The following is a 12,527-nucleotide window of genomic DNA, read 5'->3' as shown; positions in this document are numbered from 1 at the left end:
TAACCGGAAGTCCGGTTGTGACCAGAAGCTTGAAACCCGAAACCGGATTTCTGGTTTGCACTAACCGGAATTCCGGTTATGACCAGCAAGGTTCCACGCAAAAAACGGTTTTCCGGATAACATGAACCGGCTTGCCGGTTGGATCCAGAGGATAGCAATGCCGGTTTGCCAAAGTCTCAAATTCGGATTTCCGGATTGACATAACCAGAAATCCGGTTTGGTCCAGCAAGCTTTGCTTGCGAATCCGGTTTTCCGGTTTTGCTAACCGGTAGTCCGGTTTGAAGTAGAAATTAAGCTTAGGAAATCCGGTTTTCCGGATTGAAGATCCGGTTATCCGAATGTTGTCCCGAGAGCAACCAAAACTAATCCGGTTTTTCCAGATTGAAAATCCGGTTATCCGGAATTTGTCTCGAGAGAAATCAATAAGGAAAAATGATTTTCCAAATGAATAGAAAGGGAATATTTGCTAACTCTTAAACTTGTATTACACACACCATTTTATTTCCGGCCTTAAAAATTGATTAATTTTAAATCATTTTAAGATTTAAAACCTTTCAATAAGCCATTTAATGCATGCAACATAAAATCATAAAATTACAAGCATATCAAGCCATCTAATTTATGACCCATAAATCCATATAATAACAAACCTATCAAGCTATATAGTAAAACATGAATTAAGATTCAACATTCATCATTCCAAGCTCATGTCTTATCTTTATAAAATGCTCTTCGCTAAGAGGTTTTGTAAAGATATCCGCAAGTTGATTTTCAGTGGAAACAAATTTAATCACAACATCTCCTTTTTGAACATGATCTCTAAGGAAATGATGTCTAATTTCTATATGTTTAGTCCTAGAATGTTGAATGGGATTCTTGGAAAGATTAATAGCACTAGTATTGTTACATAAAATAGGTATTTGATCAAGCTTAATACCATAGTCTCTAAGGGTTTGTTTCATCCAAAGAATTTGTGCACAATAACTACCTGCGGCAATATATTCTGCCTCGGTGGTTGAAAGCGCAACCGAGTTTTGTTTCTTACTAAACCAAGAGACAAGAGAATGACCTAGGAAGTGACATGTTCCACTAGTACTTTTTCTATCAACCTTATACCCAACAAAATCGGCATCCGAATAACAAGTTAAAACAATATGAGTTCCTTTAGGATACCAAAGGTCAAGATTAATAGTGCCAATTAGATATCGAAAAATGCGTTTGACAGCAAGCATGTGAGACTCTTTAGGACAAGATTGAAATCTAGCACACAAGCATACACTAAACATAATATCAGGCCTACTAGCAGTCAAATAGAGTAAGGATTCGATCATACCTCGATATGTCTTGATATCAAATTCCTTACCTTTCTCATCTTTGTCCAGCTTGATGGTAGTGCTCATAGGAGTGCTTTTTGCCGTTCCATTTTCATAGCCAAATCTTTTGAGTAGATCTTTCACGTACTTGGCTTGGTTTATGAAAATTCCTTCCTCGTTTTGTTTGATTTGAAGTCCAAGGAAGTACTTCAACTCTCCCATCATACTCATCTCAAACTCTTGGCTCATACGTGATGAAAAATCTTTACACAACAACTCATTAGTAGAGCCAAAAATAATATCATCAACATAAATTTGAACAATAAGTATGTCTTGGTTCTTATGCTTAACAAAAAGAGTTGTGTCCGCTTTTCCCATCGAAAAATCGTTATCCAACAAGAAGTTTTTAAGCCTATCATACCAAGCTCTAGGTGCTTGTTTTAAACCATACAAAGCCTTGGATAACTTATACACATGATCTGAAAATTTTTCATTTTCAAAACCAGGAGGTTGTTTCACATAAACTTCCTCCATAATATATCCATTTAAGAAAGCACTCTTGGCATCCATTGGATATAAAATAAAATCCTTATGACATGCATATGCTAATAACATCCTAATGGATTCTAATCTTGCTACAGGTGCAAAAGTTTCATCAAAATCAATTCCTTCTTCTTTGTTGTAACCTTGAGCCACTAATCTAGCTTTATTTCTTACAACCACACCAGATTCATCCATTTTATTTCTAAATACCCATTTAGTGCCTATAATGGATTGATGTTCTGGATTAGGAACTAACTCCCACACATTGTTTCTCTCAAATTGATTCAACTCCTCTTGCATTGCCATAATCCAAGATTCATCATTTTTCGCATCCGCAAAAGATTTTAGTTCAATTTGAGAAATAAATGCAGCATGCTCACGTGTGTTCCTAAGAGATGATCTAGTGGTAACACCTCGTGAGGGATCTCCTAAAATTACATCCTTAGGGTGAGAGGACACATACCTCCACTCCTTGGGGAGTGTTTGTGAAGTACCTTCATTTTGCTCTGCATTTGTTTCTTCATGGTGTTCCTCTTGAATTCCATGTGGCGCGACTTCTTGGTTGTCATTCGATGCTTCTTCTTGTTGTTCTTCTTCTGCATTGTCATCAACAACAACTCTCTCCGTAGAGGAAGGGTTAGACTCATCAAATATAACATGCATAGATTCCTCCACAACTAAAGTTCTTTTATTATAAACTCTATAAGCTTTTCTTGAATTTGAATAACCAAGAAAAATACCAACATCAGATTTTGGATCAAATTTACCAAGATTATCTTTTGTATTCAAAACAAAACATTTGCATCCGAAAACTTTAAAATAGCCAATGTTGGGTTTTCTATCTTTCCAAAGCTCATATGGAGTTTTATTGAGATTAGGTCTAATCAACATCCGATTTAAAACATAACAAGCGGTGTTGACGGCTTCGGCCCAAAAATATTTAGGCAAAGAATTTTCATTCAACATGGTCCTAGTCATTTCTTGAATAGACCTATTCTTTCTCTCTACTACTCCATTTTGTTGTGGAGTCCTAGGTGATGAAAATTGATGTTCAATGCCAAGGTCATTACAGAAATTTTCAAATGCATGATTTTTAAATTCTCCACCATGATCACTTCTAATACAAGTGATAGAATAGCCTTTTTCATTTTGAACTTTTTTATAGAAAATTCGAAATGCATCAATGGCATCATCCTTATTAGCTAAGAACAATACCCATGTGTATCTTGAATAATCATCCACAATTACAAATGCATAAAATTTGCCACTTAAACTAGCATATCTAGAAGGTCCAAATAAATCTATATGAAGCAATTGAAGTGGTTTTGAAGTGGAGACATGATTCTTGCTTTTGAAGGAAGTTTTGATTTGTTTTCTAAATTGGCATGCTTCACAAGTTCTATCTTTTTGAAAGTTGATCTTTGGAAGACCTTTTACTAAATCATTTTTCACGATTTTTGAAATCAAATCCATGCTTGCATGACCTAATCTTCTATGCCACAACCAACCATCATCATGCAATGCGGAGAGACATTTCTCATTTGTTGATGCACAATCTATATTAATGGTATAGACATTAACACATCTATTTCCTACAAACAAGACTTTCCCATCACATGCATTCTCAATAACACACTTTGATTCATCAAAGATAACTCTATATCCTTTATCACATAATTGACTAATACTAAGCAAATTGTGTTTCAAGTTTTCAACCAAACACACATTTTCAATGAGAGTAGAGGATACATTACCGACATTTCCAATCCCAATGATTTTTCCTTTTGAATTATCTCTAAACGATACATCTCCACCATTTTCGATCTTGGTAAAGCTTGAAAACCAAGAATAATTCCCTGTCATGTGTCTTGAACAACCGCTGTCCAAGTACCACTTATTCTTCTTCTTCTTTGAGCCCTGTGGAAAAAATCTCAAGTTTTAGGTACCCAAACATTTTTGGGTCCTTGAGAGTTAGCAATGGTTCCTTTCGGAACCCAAACACATTTCACACCGTAATATGCATTTCTCTTCACTGTACATCTATTTTTCATATGACCATCTTGATTGCAATAATGACATACAATTTTATTGTTAATAGATGTATTCTTCACAAAATAACTCTTGTAAAATTTTTGTTTCAAATTCGGTTTATAACCTATGCCACTTTTGTCAAATACACATTTTTGTGAGTTTAGCAAATTGTCCAACATCTTTTGCCCATTTGTGAATTTTAGCACAATTTCATTTAGTTCATTGCTCTTCTTTTTAAGCATTTCATTTTTATTTTTCAAGTCATTCATGTGTGACTCTAAGAGCTCATGTGAGGTGCTAGAGTTCTCAAGTAATGCAATACTATCATGCAATGTCTTATTTTCTAATTCTGGGCATGTAATCTTTACACTAAATGAATCATTTTCATTCTTAAGTTCTATCATCTTCTTTTTAAGACATATATTCTTTTTACCAATCTCCATTAGCTCATCATGCAAATCATTAAAAGCATCATGCAATTCATCATATGTAGGAAGAACACTTACCTCATCAAGTTCATCACATGATTCTTCCCCAACAGCTATGAGAGCTAAGTTTGTCATTTCTTATTGCTCATCATCGTCACTTGTTTCCTCATCGCTATCATCCCATGTGGCCACCATAGCCTTCTTCTTGAATTTGTTGAGAAGAAGACATTTCGGTCGTATGTGTCCGGGCTTCTTGCATTCATAACAAGTGATTGGCTCATTCTTCTCCTTCTTATTCTTGTAGCCTCTGAACTTTCTCTGCTCATTATTCTTCTTGTAAAATTTTCTGAATCTTCTAGCCAACATAGCCAGCTCCTCATCATCCATTTCGTTTTCCTCATCACTTTCACGTTTTGAAGCCTTGAGAGCAATGTTTTTCTTCTTTTCCTCATGCCCTTTTTCAGCTGCCAAATCTTCTTCATATGAAATAAGAGAGCCAATTAAATCATCAATAGGTAATACATTTAAATCCTTGGCTTCCTCAATGGCAGTCCTTTTTGGTCTCCACTCCTTAGGTAGTGACCTAATGATTTTCTTGACATTTTCGCTATTTGAAAAAGTCTTTCCTAGGGCTCCTAGAGTGTTCACTATGTCCGTGAATCTAGTATACATAGAGTACACATTTTCATTTTATTCCATTTGGAACAATTCATATTGTCGAGTGTACTACTTATTTTAGATTCTTTCACTTGGTTCGTGCCTTCATAGACAACCTCAAGTTTGTGCCAAATCTCATTAGCACTTTCGCAACTAGACACTCTATGAAACTCTTTCTTATCTAGTGCACAAAACAAGGCATTCATAGCCTTAGAATTTAGAGAAGCTTTTCTCTTTTCGAATTCATTCCAATCCCGTGAAGGTTTTGGAATATCTTCTCCGACTTCATTTTTAGTCAAGGGCGTGAAAGGACCATCATTAACGATTTCCCAAATCTAATAATCTAAGGCTTGCAAGTAAATTCTCATCCTAGTTTTCCAATATGGGTAATCGTTTCCATCAAAGTAAGGTGGTCTAGTGGTGGACTGCCCTTCTCTAAATGTGGAATCATTTTGAGTTGCCATTGATCTTTAGCTCTAGATGGTTAAATCTAAATAAGAGCACCAAGCTCTGATACCAAATGAAATATAAGTGTGCAACCCAAGAAGGGGGGTGAATTGAAAATTTAAAATTAACCTAGCAAATCCACACAACAAGCAATCTAATGCCTTAATAAAAATTGAAAGCAATAAGTTTAATAAAGGCACAATAATTAAAGAGTAAGGAAGAAGAGAAATAAACACACGAATTTTTACGTGGTTCGGCAATCCCCGCCTACGTCCACGCCTCCAAGCGATCCAAGCTTAAGGATTCCACTATCCAAGCCTTTCCAAGGCTTCAACGATTACAATTGACTTCGAGGTGTCAATAAACCTTTACAACAAAGAGATTATCTCCCAATCTCTTCACTCAAGTGTTTCACACACTCAAACTCTTACAATTGAGATGAATAAATGAAGGTTACAATAAACTCACTCAATGAGTAGATATTCAAAAATAAATAACAAGAAAAGATTCAATGTTTTTATTTCACAAGTTTGAAGGCTCAAGATATCACGTGTACTTTTTGTTGTTGCTTGTTGGAGAGGTTGAAAATGAGTTGGATTTGAGTTCTTATAGTTTGAGCTAAAAAACTAGCCGTTATGCACATTTTGGTCGTAACCGGATTACCGGTTATGGACATCCGGAATTCCACTTAATGTTACCGTTACAACCACAAATTTGAATTTCTGAACATCCGGATTTTTGCTTTGTCACATCCGGATTTCCGCTTACGCTCAGTAGCTTACTGCCCAACAACCGGATTTCCGTTTGTCAGGATCCGGAATTCCGCTTTTAATTCGGATAGATTATGCCTAAAATCCGAACTTCCATTTGTCAGAATCCGGATTTCCGCTTGCTACAGTAACTGCTACAGTGAATATTTTCCCAAATTTATAGTTTGACCCCAAAACTTTATAAAACTGTAGTGTGGCCCAAAATGTTATGAAAGTTTGCAAAAAGGTCCAATTTCAGAACTTTAGAATAATGTTTTGTCAATCCCACAACTTTTTAAAATTATGACTTTGCCCAAACTTTGTGAAATTATAGAATGACCCAAAAATATTTAAATAGTTTCAAATAGGTCCAAATCTGAAATTTAAAATACTATCAAAGATTTTAAAATTACTTTCATTTTAGTCCAAAATGCTTTAATTCCATAACATCATTTTCTTATTATAAAAGCACAATTCATAAATCTTTACTCAATAAATACATGTGGTTTGTTATCATCAAAATCAATATTTATAGCCATATAGGCTAACACGACATAAGTGGGAGCAAGATGACTACGTGTGTAAGGGACACATTTGCAATGTCATGTCTGATACTTTGTTTGATCAATATCACAACAAACCTACAGCAAAAGAGATATGGGACTCATTAGAGGCTAAGTACATGATGGAAGATGCCACAAGTAAGAAATTCTTGGCTTCTAAATTTTTTAATTATAGAATGGTTGATAATAGACTTGTGGTTGAAAAATATAATGAGATTTTGCATATTCTAGATCAATTCAACCAACATAACATGAAAATGGATGACTCTATTATTGTCTCTACAATTATTGATAAACTTCCTCCCTCTTGGAAAGACTATAAGAAAAGTCTTAAACATAATAAAGAGGAAATTAGTCTGGATGGCTTAGGCCAAAGTCTTCGTATTGAAGAGGAACTCAAGCTTAATAGTTTTGAGGATCAGACTACTACGTCCTCTAAAATTAATGTCGTAGAGGAAGGGAAGGATTTTAAACATTCTAATCACCCTAAAAATAATCAAAAGAGAAAGTTTGATTCCAAAGAGAATCAAAACAATAAGAAGAAAAAGAAGGGTACATGCCACCACTGCGGAAAACCTGGCCACTTCAAAAGAGATTGTCGACTTCTGAAGAAACAAAAGGAAGTTTCGAACACAAATTTTGTGGCCATGATATCTGAGATTAATGTTCTTGAAGATGATAATGCATGGTGGATAGATTCTGGTGCAACCAAGCATGTATGCAAGGATCATAGCCTTTTCAAATCTTATAAAGCAATGGATGATGGAAGTGTTCTTTACATGGGAAATTCCTCCACTGCAATAGTTAAAGGAAAAGGCAATGTGCAACTAGAGTTTACTTCTGAAAAAACTTTAACTCTTACTGATGTTTATCATGTTCCTGAAGTTAGGAAAAACCTTGTATCTGGTAGCCTTCTTAATAAGTTTGGCTTCAAACTTGTTTTTGAGTCAAACAAATTTATATTATCTAAGGGTGGTACCTTTGTTGGGAAAGGATACATGTATGAAGGAATGTTTAAACTCAATATCAATAATATGAATATTTCTTCTGCTTATATGGTTTATTCATTATCTTTGTGGCATAATCATTTAGGACATGCGAATATTAGAAGATTGCATGATATGGCTAATTTAGAGTTAATTCCTAAGCATGAAAATGATATGCATGAAAAATGTAAAGTATGTGCACAGACTAAAATAACAAGATCTCCTTTTTCCAAAAATTGAAAAAACATCTTCTTTATTGCATTTAATTCATAGCGATGTGTGTGATATGCATAGTAATCCTTCTAAAGGTGGTAAAAAATATTTTGTAACATTTATTGATGATTTTTCAAAATATTGCTATGTGTATTTATTACATTCTAAAGATCAAGTGTTAGAAAAATTTAAAACTTATAAAAATGAAGTTGAGAATTTTTGTGACACTAAAATTAAATGCCTTAGAAGTGATAAAGGAGGTGAATATGCTTTTTCTGGATTTTATGAATCTGTTGGCATTGTACATGAAACTAGCACTGCATATACTCCACAACAAAATGGCGTAGCTAAAAGGAAAAATAGGACATTAATAGAAATGGTTAATGCTATGCTTTTTAATGCTGGGCTTGGTAAATGTTTTTGGGGTGAAGCTATTTTAACTGCATGTCATATCTTAAATAGAGTGCCTAATAAGAAAACAAAGGTGACCCCATATGAATTATGGAAAAAGAGAAAGCCTAATCTTTCTTATCTAAGAGTTTGGGGTTGTCGAGTCATTGTAAGACTACCAAAACCTAAGATAAAGAAATTAGGAGAAAGGGGCATTGAATGCATATTCTTGGGATATGCTGAGCATAGTAAAGCTTATAGGTTTCTTGTAACAGAACTTAATAGCTTTGTTGAGATCAATACTATAGTGGAATCTAGAGACGCAATATTCTATGAAAATAGATTTTCCACTATACCAAAAAGTATTGATTCTCAAGAGAATTATAAACAAATAGAAATTGGTCAAAAGCGTGATGCTAATAATGAGCAAAATCATTTGAGAAGAAGTAAAAGAATAAGGACTATAAAATCTTTTGGGCCAGATTTTATAGTCTATTTAGTTGAAGGGACAAGAGACTCACAATCAAAACAGACCATGATCACATCTACTATAGAGTCTGATCCCCTCACCTATGAAGAGGCAATGAAGTCTCAAGATGCTGCTTTTTGTAAAGAGGCCATTAATGATGAAATGGACTCTATTGTGGGTAATAAGACTTGAAAATTAGTTGATTTACCACCTGGCTCTAATCCTATAGGTTGTAAATGGATTTTCAAAAAGAAGAAGAAAGTTGATGGAACAATTGAAAGATTTAAAGCAAGACTAGTAGCAAAAAGGCTTTACACAAAAAGAAGGCCTTGATTATTTTGATACTTATGCACTTGTTGCAAGAATTGCTACTATTAGAGTCTTGATTGCTTTGGCTTCAATTTATCAATTTGAAATTCATCAAATGGATGTAAAAACAGCTTTTTTAAATGGAGAATTAGATGAGGAAATTTACATGAAACAACCAGAAGGGTTTGTTATGCCAGGACAAGAACATAAATTTGGTAAACTAGTTAAGTCTTTATATAGTCTTAAACAAGCTCCAAAGCAGTGGCACGAAAAGTTTGACAAAGTGATTGTCTCAAATGGATTTAATATTCATGAATCTGATAAATGTATCTATAGCAGATTCAATGGAAATAAAGGTGTGATTATTTGTTTATATGTAGATGACATGTTAATTTTTTGTACTAATAGTGAGAGCATTGAAGTCACTAAATTATTATTGTCATCTAAGTTTGATATGAAAGACATGGGACTTGCTGATGTGATTTTGGGGATTAAAATTATAAAAAATGAGAATGGCCTAGTATTGACCCAATCACATTATATTGAGAAAATTTTGAAGAAATTTAATTATTATGATTGTAAGTCTGTGTCAACACTTTTTGATTCAAATATAAGACTGTATCCTAACATTGGCAGATCAGTATCCCAATTAGAATATGCACGTATTATTGGGTGTCTTATGTATGCGATGACTTGTACTAGGCCTGATATTGCTTTCGCTGTTGGAAAGCTCAGTAGATATACTAGTAATCCAAGCCAAGCACACTGGCAAGCAGTGTACAGAATTCTAAAATATTTAAAACATACAATGGATTATGGTATATACTACACTGGATATCCTTCAGTTTTGGAAGGATTTTCGGATGCTAGTTGGATTACTGATCGAGATGATCATACATCCACAAGTGGTTGGATTTTTAATCTTGGTGGAGGAGCTATTTCATGGGGCTCAAAGAAGCAAACTTGTATAGCAGACTCCACCATGGCTGCAAAATTTGTAGCTTTGGCTTCATGTTCCAAGGAAGCTGAATGGTTAAGGAATTTGCTTATAGAAATTTCTATTTGGCCTAAACCAATGCCTCCTATATCTATTCACTGTGATAGTGAGGCAACTTTATCAAGAGCATATAGTCAAATCTATAATGGAAAGTCTAGGCACATTGGTCTAAGACATAGTTATGTAAGACAATTACATACAGATGGAGTAATCACAATTGACTTTGTGAAATCATGCCAAAATTTGGCAGACCCCTTAACTAAAGGCCTTGCAAGGGATATTGTATCTAAAACTTCTAAGGGGATGGGACTGAAGCCAGCATCATCTTATCACCAATGATGGAAACTCAACCCAACACTTGAAATATCAAGATCTTGGGTTCAATGAGCAAAAGTACATCATATGTTGTGATAGCAAGCACTATAATATTTTTAGATGCGTCCCAAAGGTTAGTGCTTGATACCTGTAACATATGGGAAATGTTAAGCTACTTAACTTTTAATGGACTTATAAATGTTTTAGTTACAGAGACATTCTAGATAAGTCTACCTATGTGAGTGTAGGAGGTGGTGCCGCTTCCTATGTAACTTGGCTGGTTACTAAAGCGCTCATGAAAACAGGATATAGACACAGGGCCAATCCACGTGTCGGCTAAGGAATACTTGAGAATTTGAAAACTTATATGTGAGATATATCCGGTTAGTCGATTAAGGTCGTTGGTTCAAAGCTTGCCTACCATGCCACCTTGATTAACTTTGATGTATTGTCACTAAGTGAAGGTTCAAGTCCAAAAGACACCTTCATCTATGCATAAGTTTTCCAAGCCTGTGCAAGATAATTTTTCAAAATTCATTTATTTTGAAAATGGTGGGGGATTGTTGGAAATTTTTCAAAATAAATGTGTCTTATGGTAAAGACATGTCCTATTAATTGTGCCTTATAGAAAAGGTACATTTCACTAAAGACATGTCTAATTAAATGATGTCTTGTTGTAAGGACATGTCCATTTAATTGTGTCTTGTAGAAAAGGTATATTTTTACTAAATAATATAACTTTTCATGGCAACATTTCACTTAAAGATGCATCATTTCATGGTGACATTTCATTTGAAATGGTGATGGTTCAATTTGGACCATTGATTAAAATCAAATCTAGATCCAATGGCCATGAATGAAGGGGTATCATGAAATATGATAACCCAAATGAGGGGGCACAAGTATATCTATAAATATGGGTCATGTTTAAGCCATTTAGACATGAAATGAATGATCCTACACCACTCTTTTCTTAACATTCCTTTCTAGTACGAATTTCAACACAAAACACCCATTTCTTTTGTGCATTCACATTCCAATATATTGTTTTCTGCAGGAACAATATATTGTTTCTTGGCAGGCTTGCAACATTCAAGAGTATTCTGGTTTGCTTTCGTCGATGCACAACTCAAGCAAACAAACAAGTGCTTCATTGTATCCTGGAGGCATATTTGCTTAACCTATGTGCATCACTCAATTGGTGGGGGCAAATAACGTCTTAAGGAGAGCGACATTTGTAACGTGCCTTGAAGCACACAAAATTTCTGCAGTTTCTTCCTACATACAGAGTTAGTTGTAAACACATTACTTTACATAATAAAGTTCCACCATTATTGTTGTATTTCTCTACATTTGCCATTCCCCATAAGTTCAACCTCCAACACATTCGACAGTAAAATAATCATTACTCCTAACAATTCCTTCGGAAGATTTTGCTTTTGACTCGGATCGTTTCCTTTCACAAAAGTCTTAGCATCAGATTGGAGCTTACTTAAATCCCAAAATCCAAGTCTAAGAGCCTCTGCCTCTGAGAATTCGTTATCCCAAAAATTTATAGGTCTTTACTGCTGCAAGCATAATGTCCCCACTGGTATTTCTAACAATAGCACCAAGACCACTAGACACCAGCATCCCCTTTGAATTTATCAATTCTAAAAGAATAGAACTCCAGAAATTCAATCACAAGGAAATACAACGTACTGCTGCAACCAGAAAATTATTAATACTAATTGAGGGCCTTTCGACCATTGAATCTCGAACTATTACATGAAGGAAATGTAATGACACTTCTAGAAGAGCAACACAGAAAGTGAAGATTCTTCAATGATAAAACTCATAAACTGTCATAGAGAAATGGCTTTATTCCGGATTCTGAATTGAAGGTTGACCTGAATTTTCTTCGAAAGTTTGAACACTCTGTAATCATGAAGAGCATCAGATTAATGATGTGCTATTTAGTTCATTTATGCTCTAAATTTCTCATACTAACTTTTCTAATGAGACATAAGCACACGTTCTGTTGTGGTACTATAATTGGACTGTGAAAGATTTTGTAAAGTGTGTTTGGCACAAGAGAAAATAAACGAGAAAATGATAGAAAGTTATGATGAAAGAGA

General features: G+C 34.6%; 1 protein-coding gene and 1 long non-coding RNA gene across 14 annotated transcripts in view; one reads left to right on the top strand and one right to left on the bottom strand.

Moving 5' to 3' along the window:
* Positions 1 to 12,527, bottom strand: part of LOC102630151 (probable disease resistance protein At4g27220) — a 90,847-nt gene that overhangs the window by 35,132 nt on the left and 43,188 nt on the right. For 2 of the 13 annotated variants that reach the window (XR_008053132.1, XR_008053133.1), the window contains exon 5: positions 12,012 to 12,327. The exons of the other annotated variants lie outside the window; for them this stretch is intronic. The gene's annotated coding sequence lies outside the window, so the exon portion shown is untranslated. Of the gene's footprint in view, positions 1 to 12,011; positions 12,328 to 12,527 lie in introns of those variants that run through there. 13 annotated transcript variants of the gene reach the window in all.
* Positions 1 to 12,527, top strand: part of LOC127901084 (uncharacterized) — a 46,958-nt gene that overhangs the window by 27,452 nt on the left and 6,979 nt on the right. The window lies entirely within an intron of this gene.

This window comes from Citrus sinensis, chromosome 3 (assembly GCF_022201045.2).
Source record: "Citrus sinensis cultivar Valencia sweet orange chromosome 3, DVS_A1.0, whole genome shotgun sequence".
Classification (NCBI taxonomy): domain Eukaryota; kingdom Viridiplantae; phylum Streptophyta; class Magnoliopsida; order Sapindales; family Rutaceae; genus Citrus; species Citrus sinensis.
This window is presented reverse-complemented; position numbering and strand designations above follow the sequence as displayed.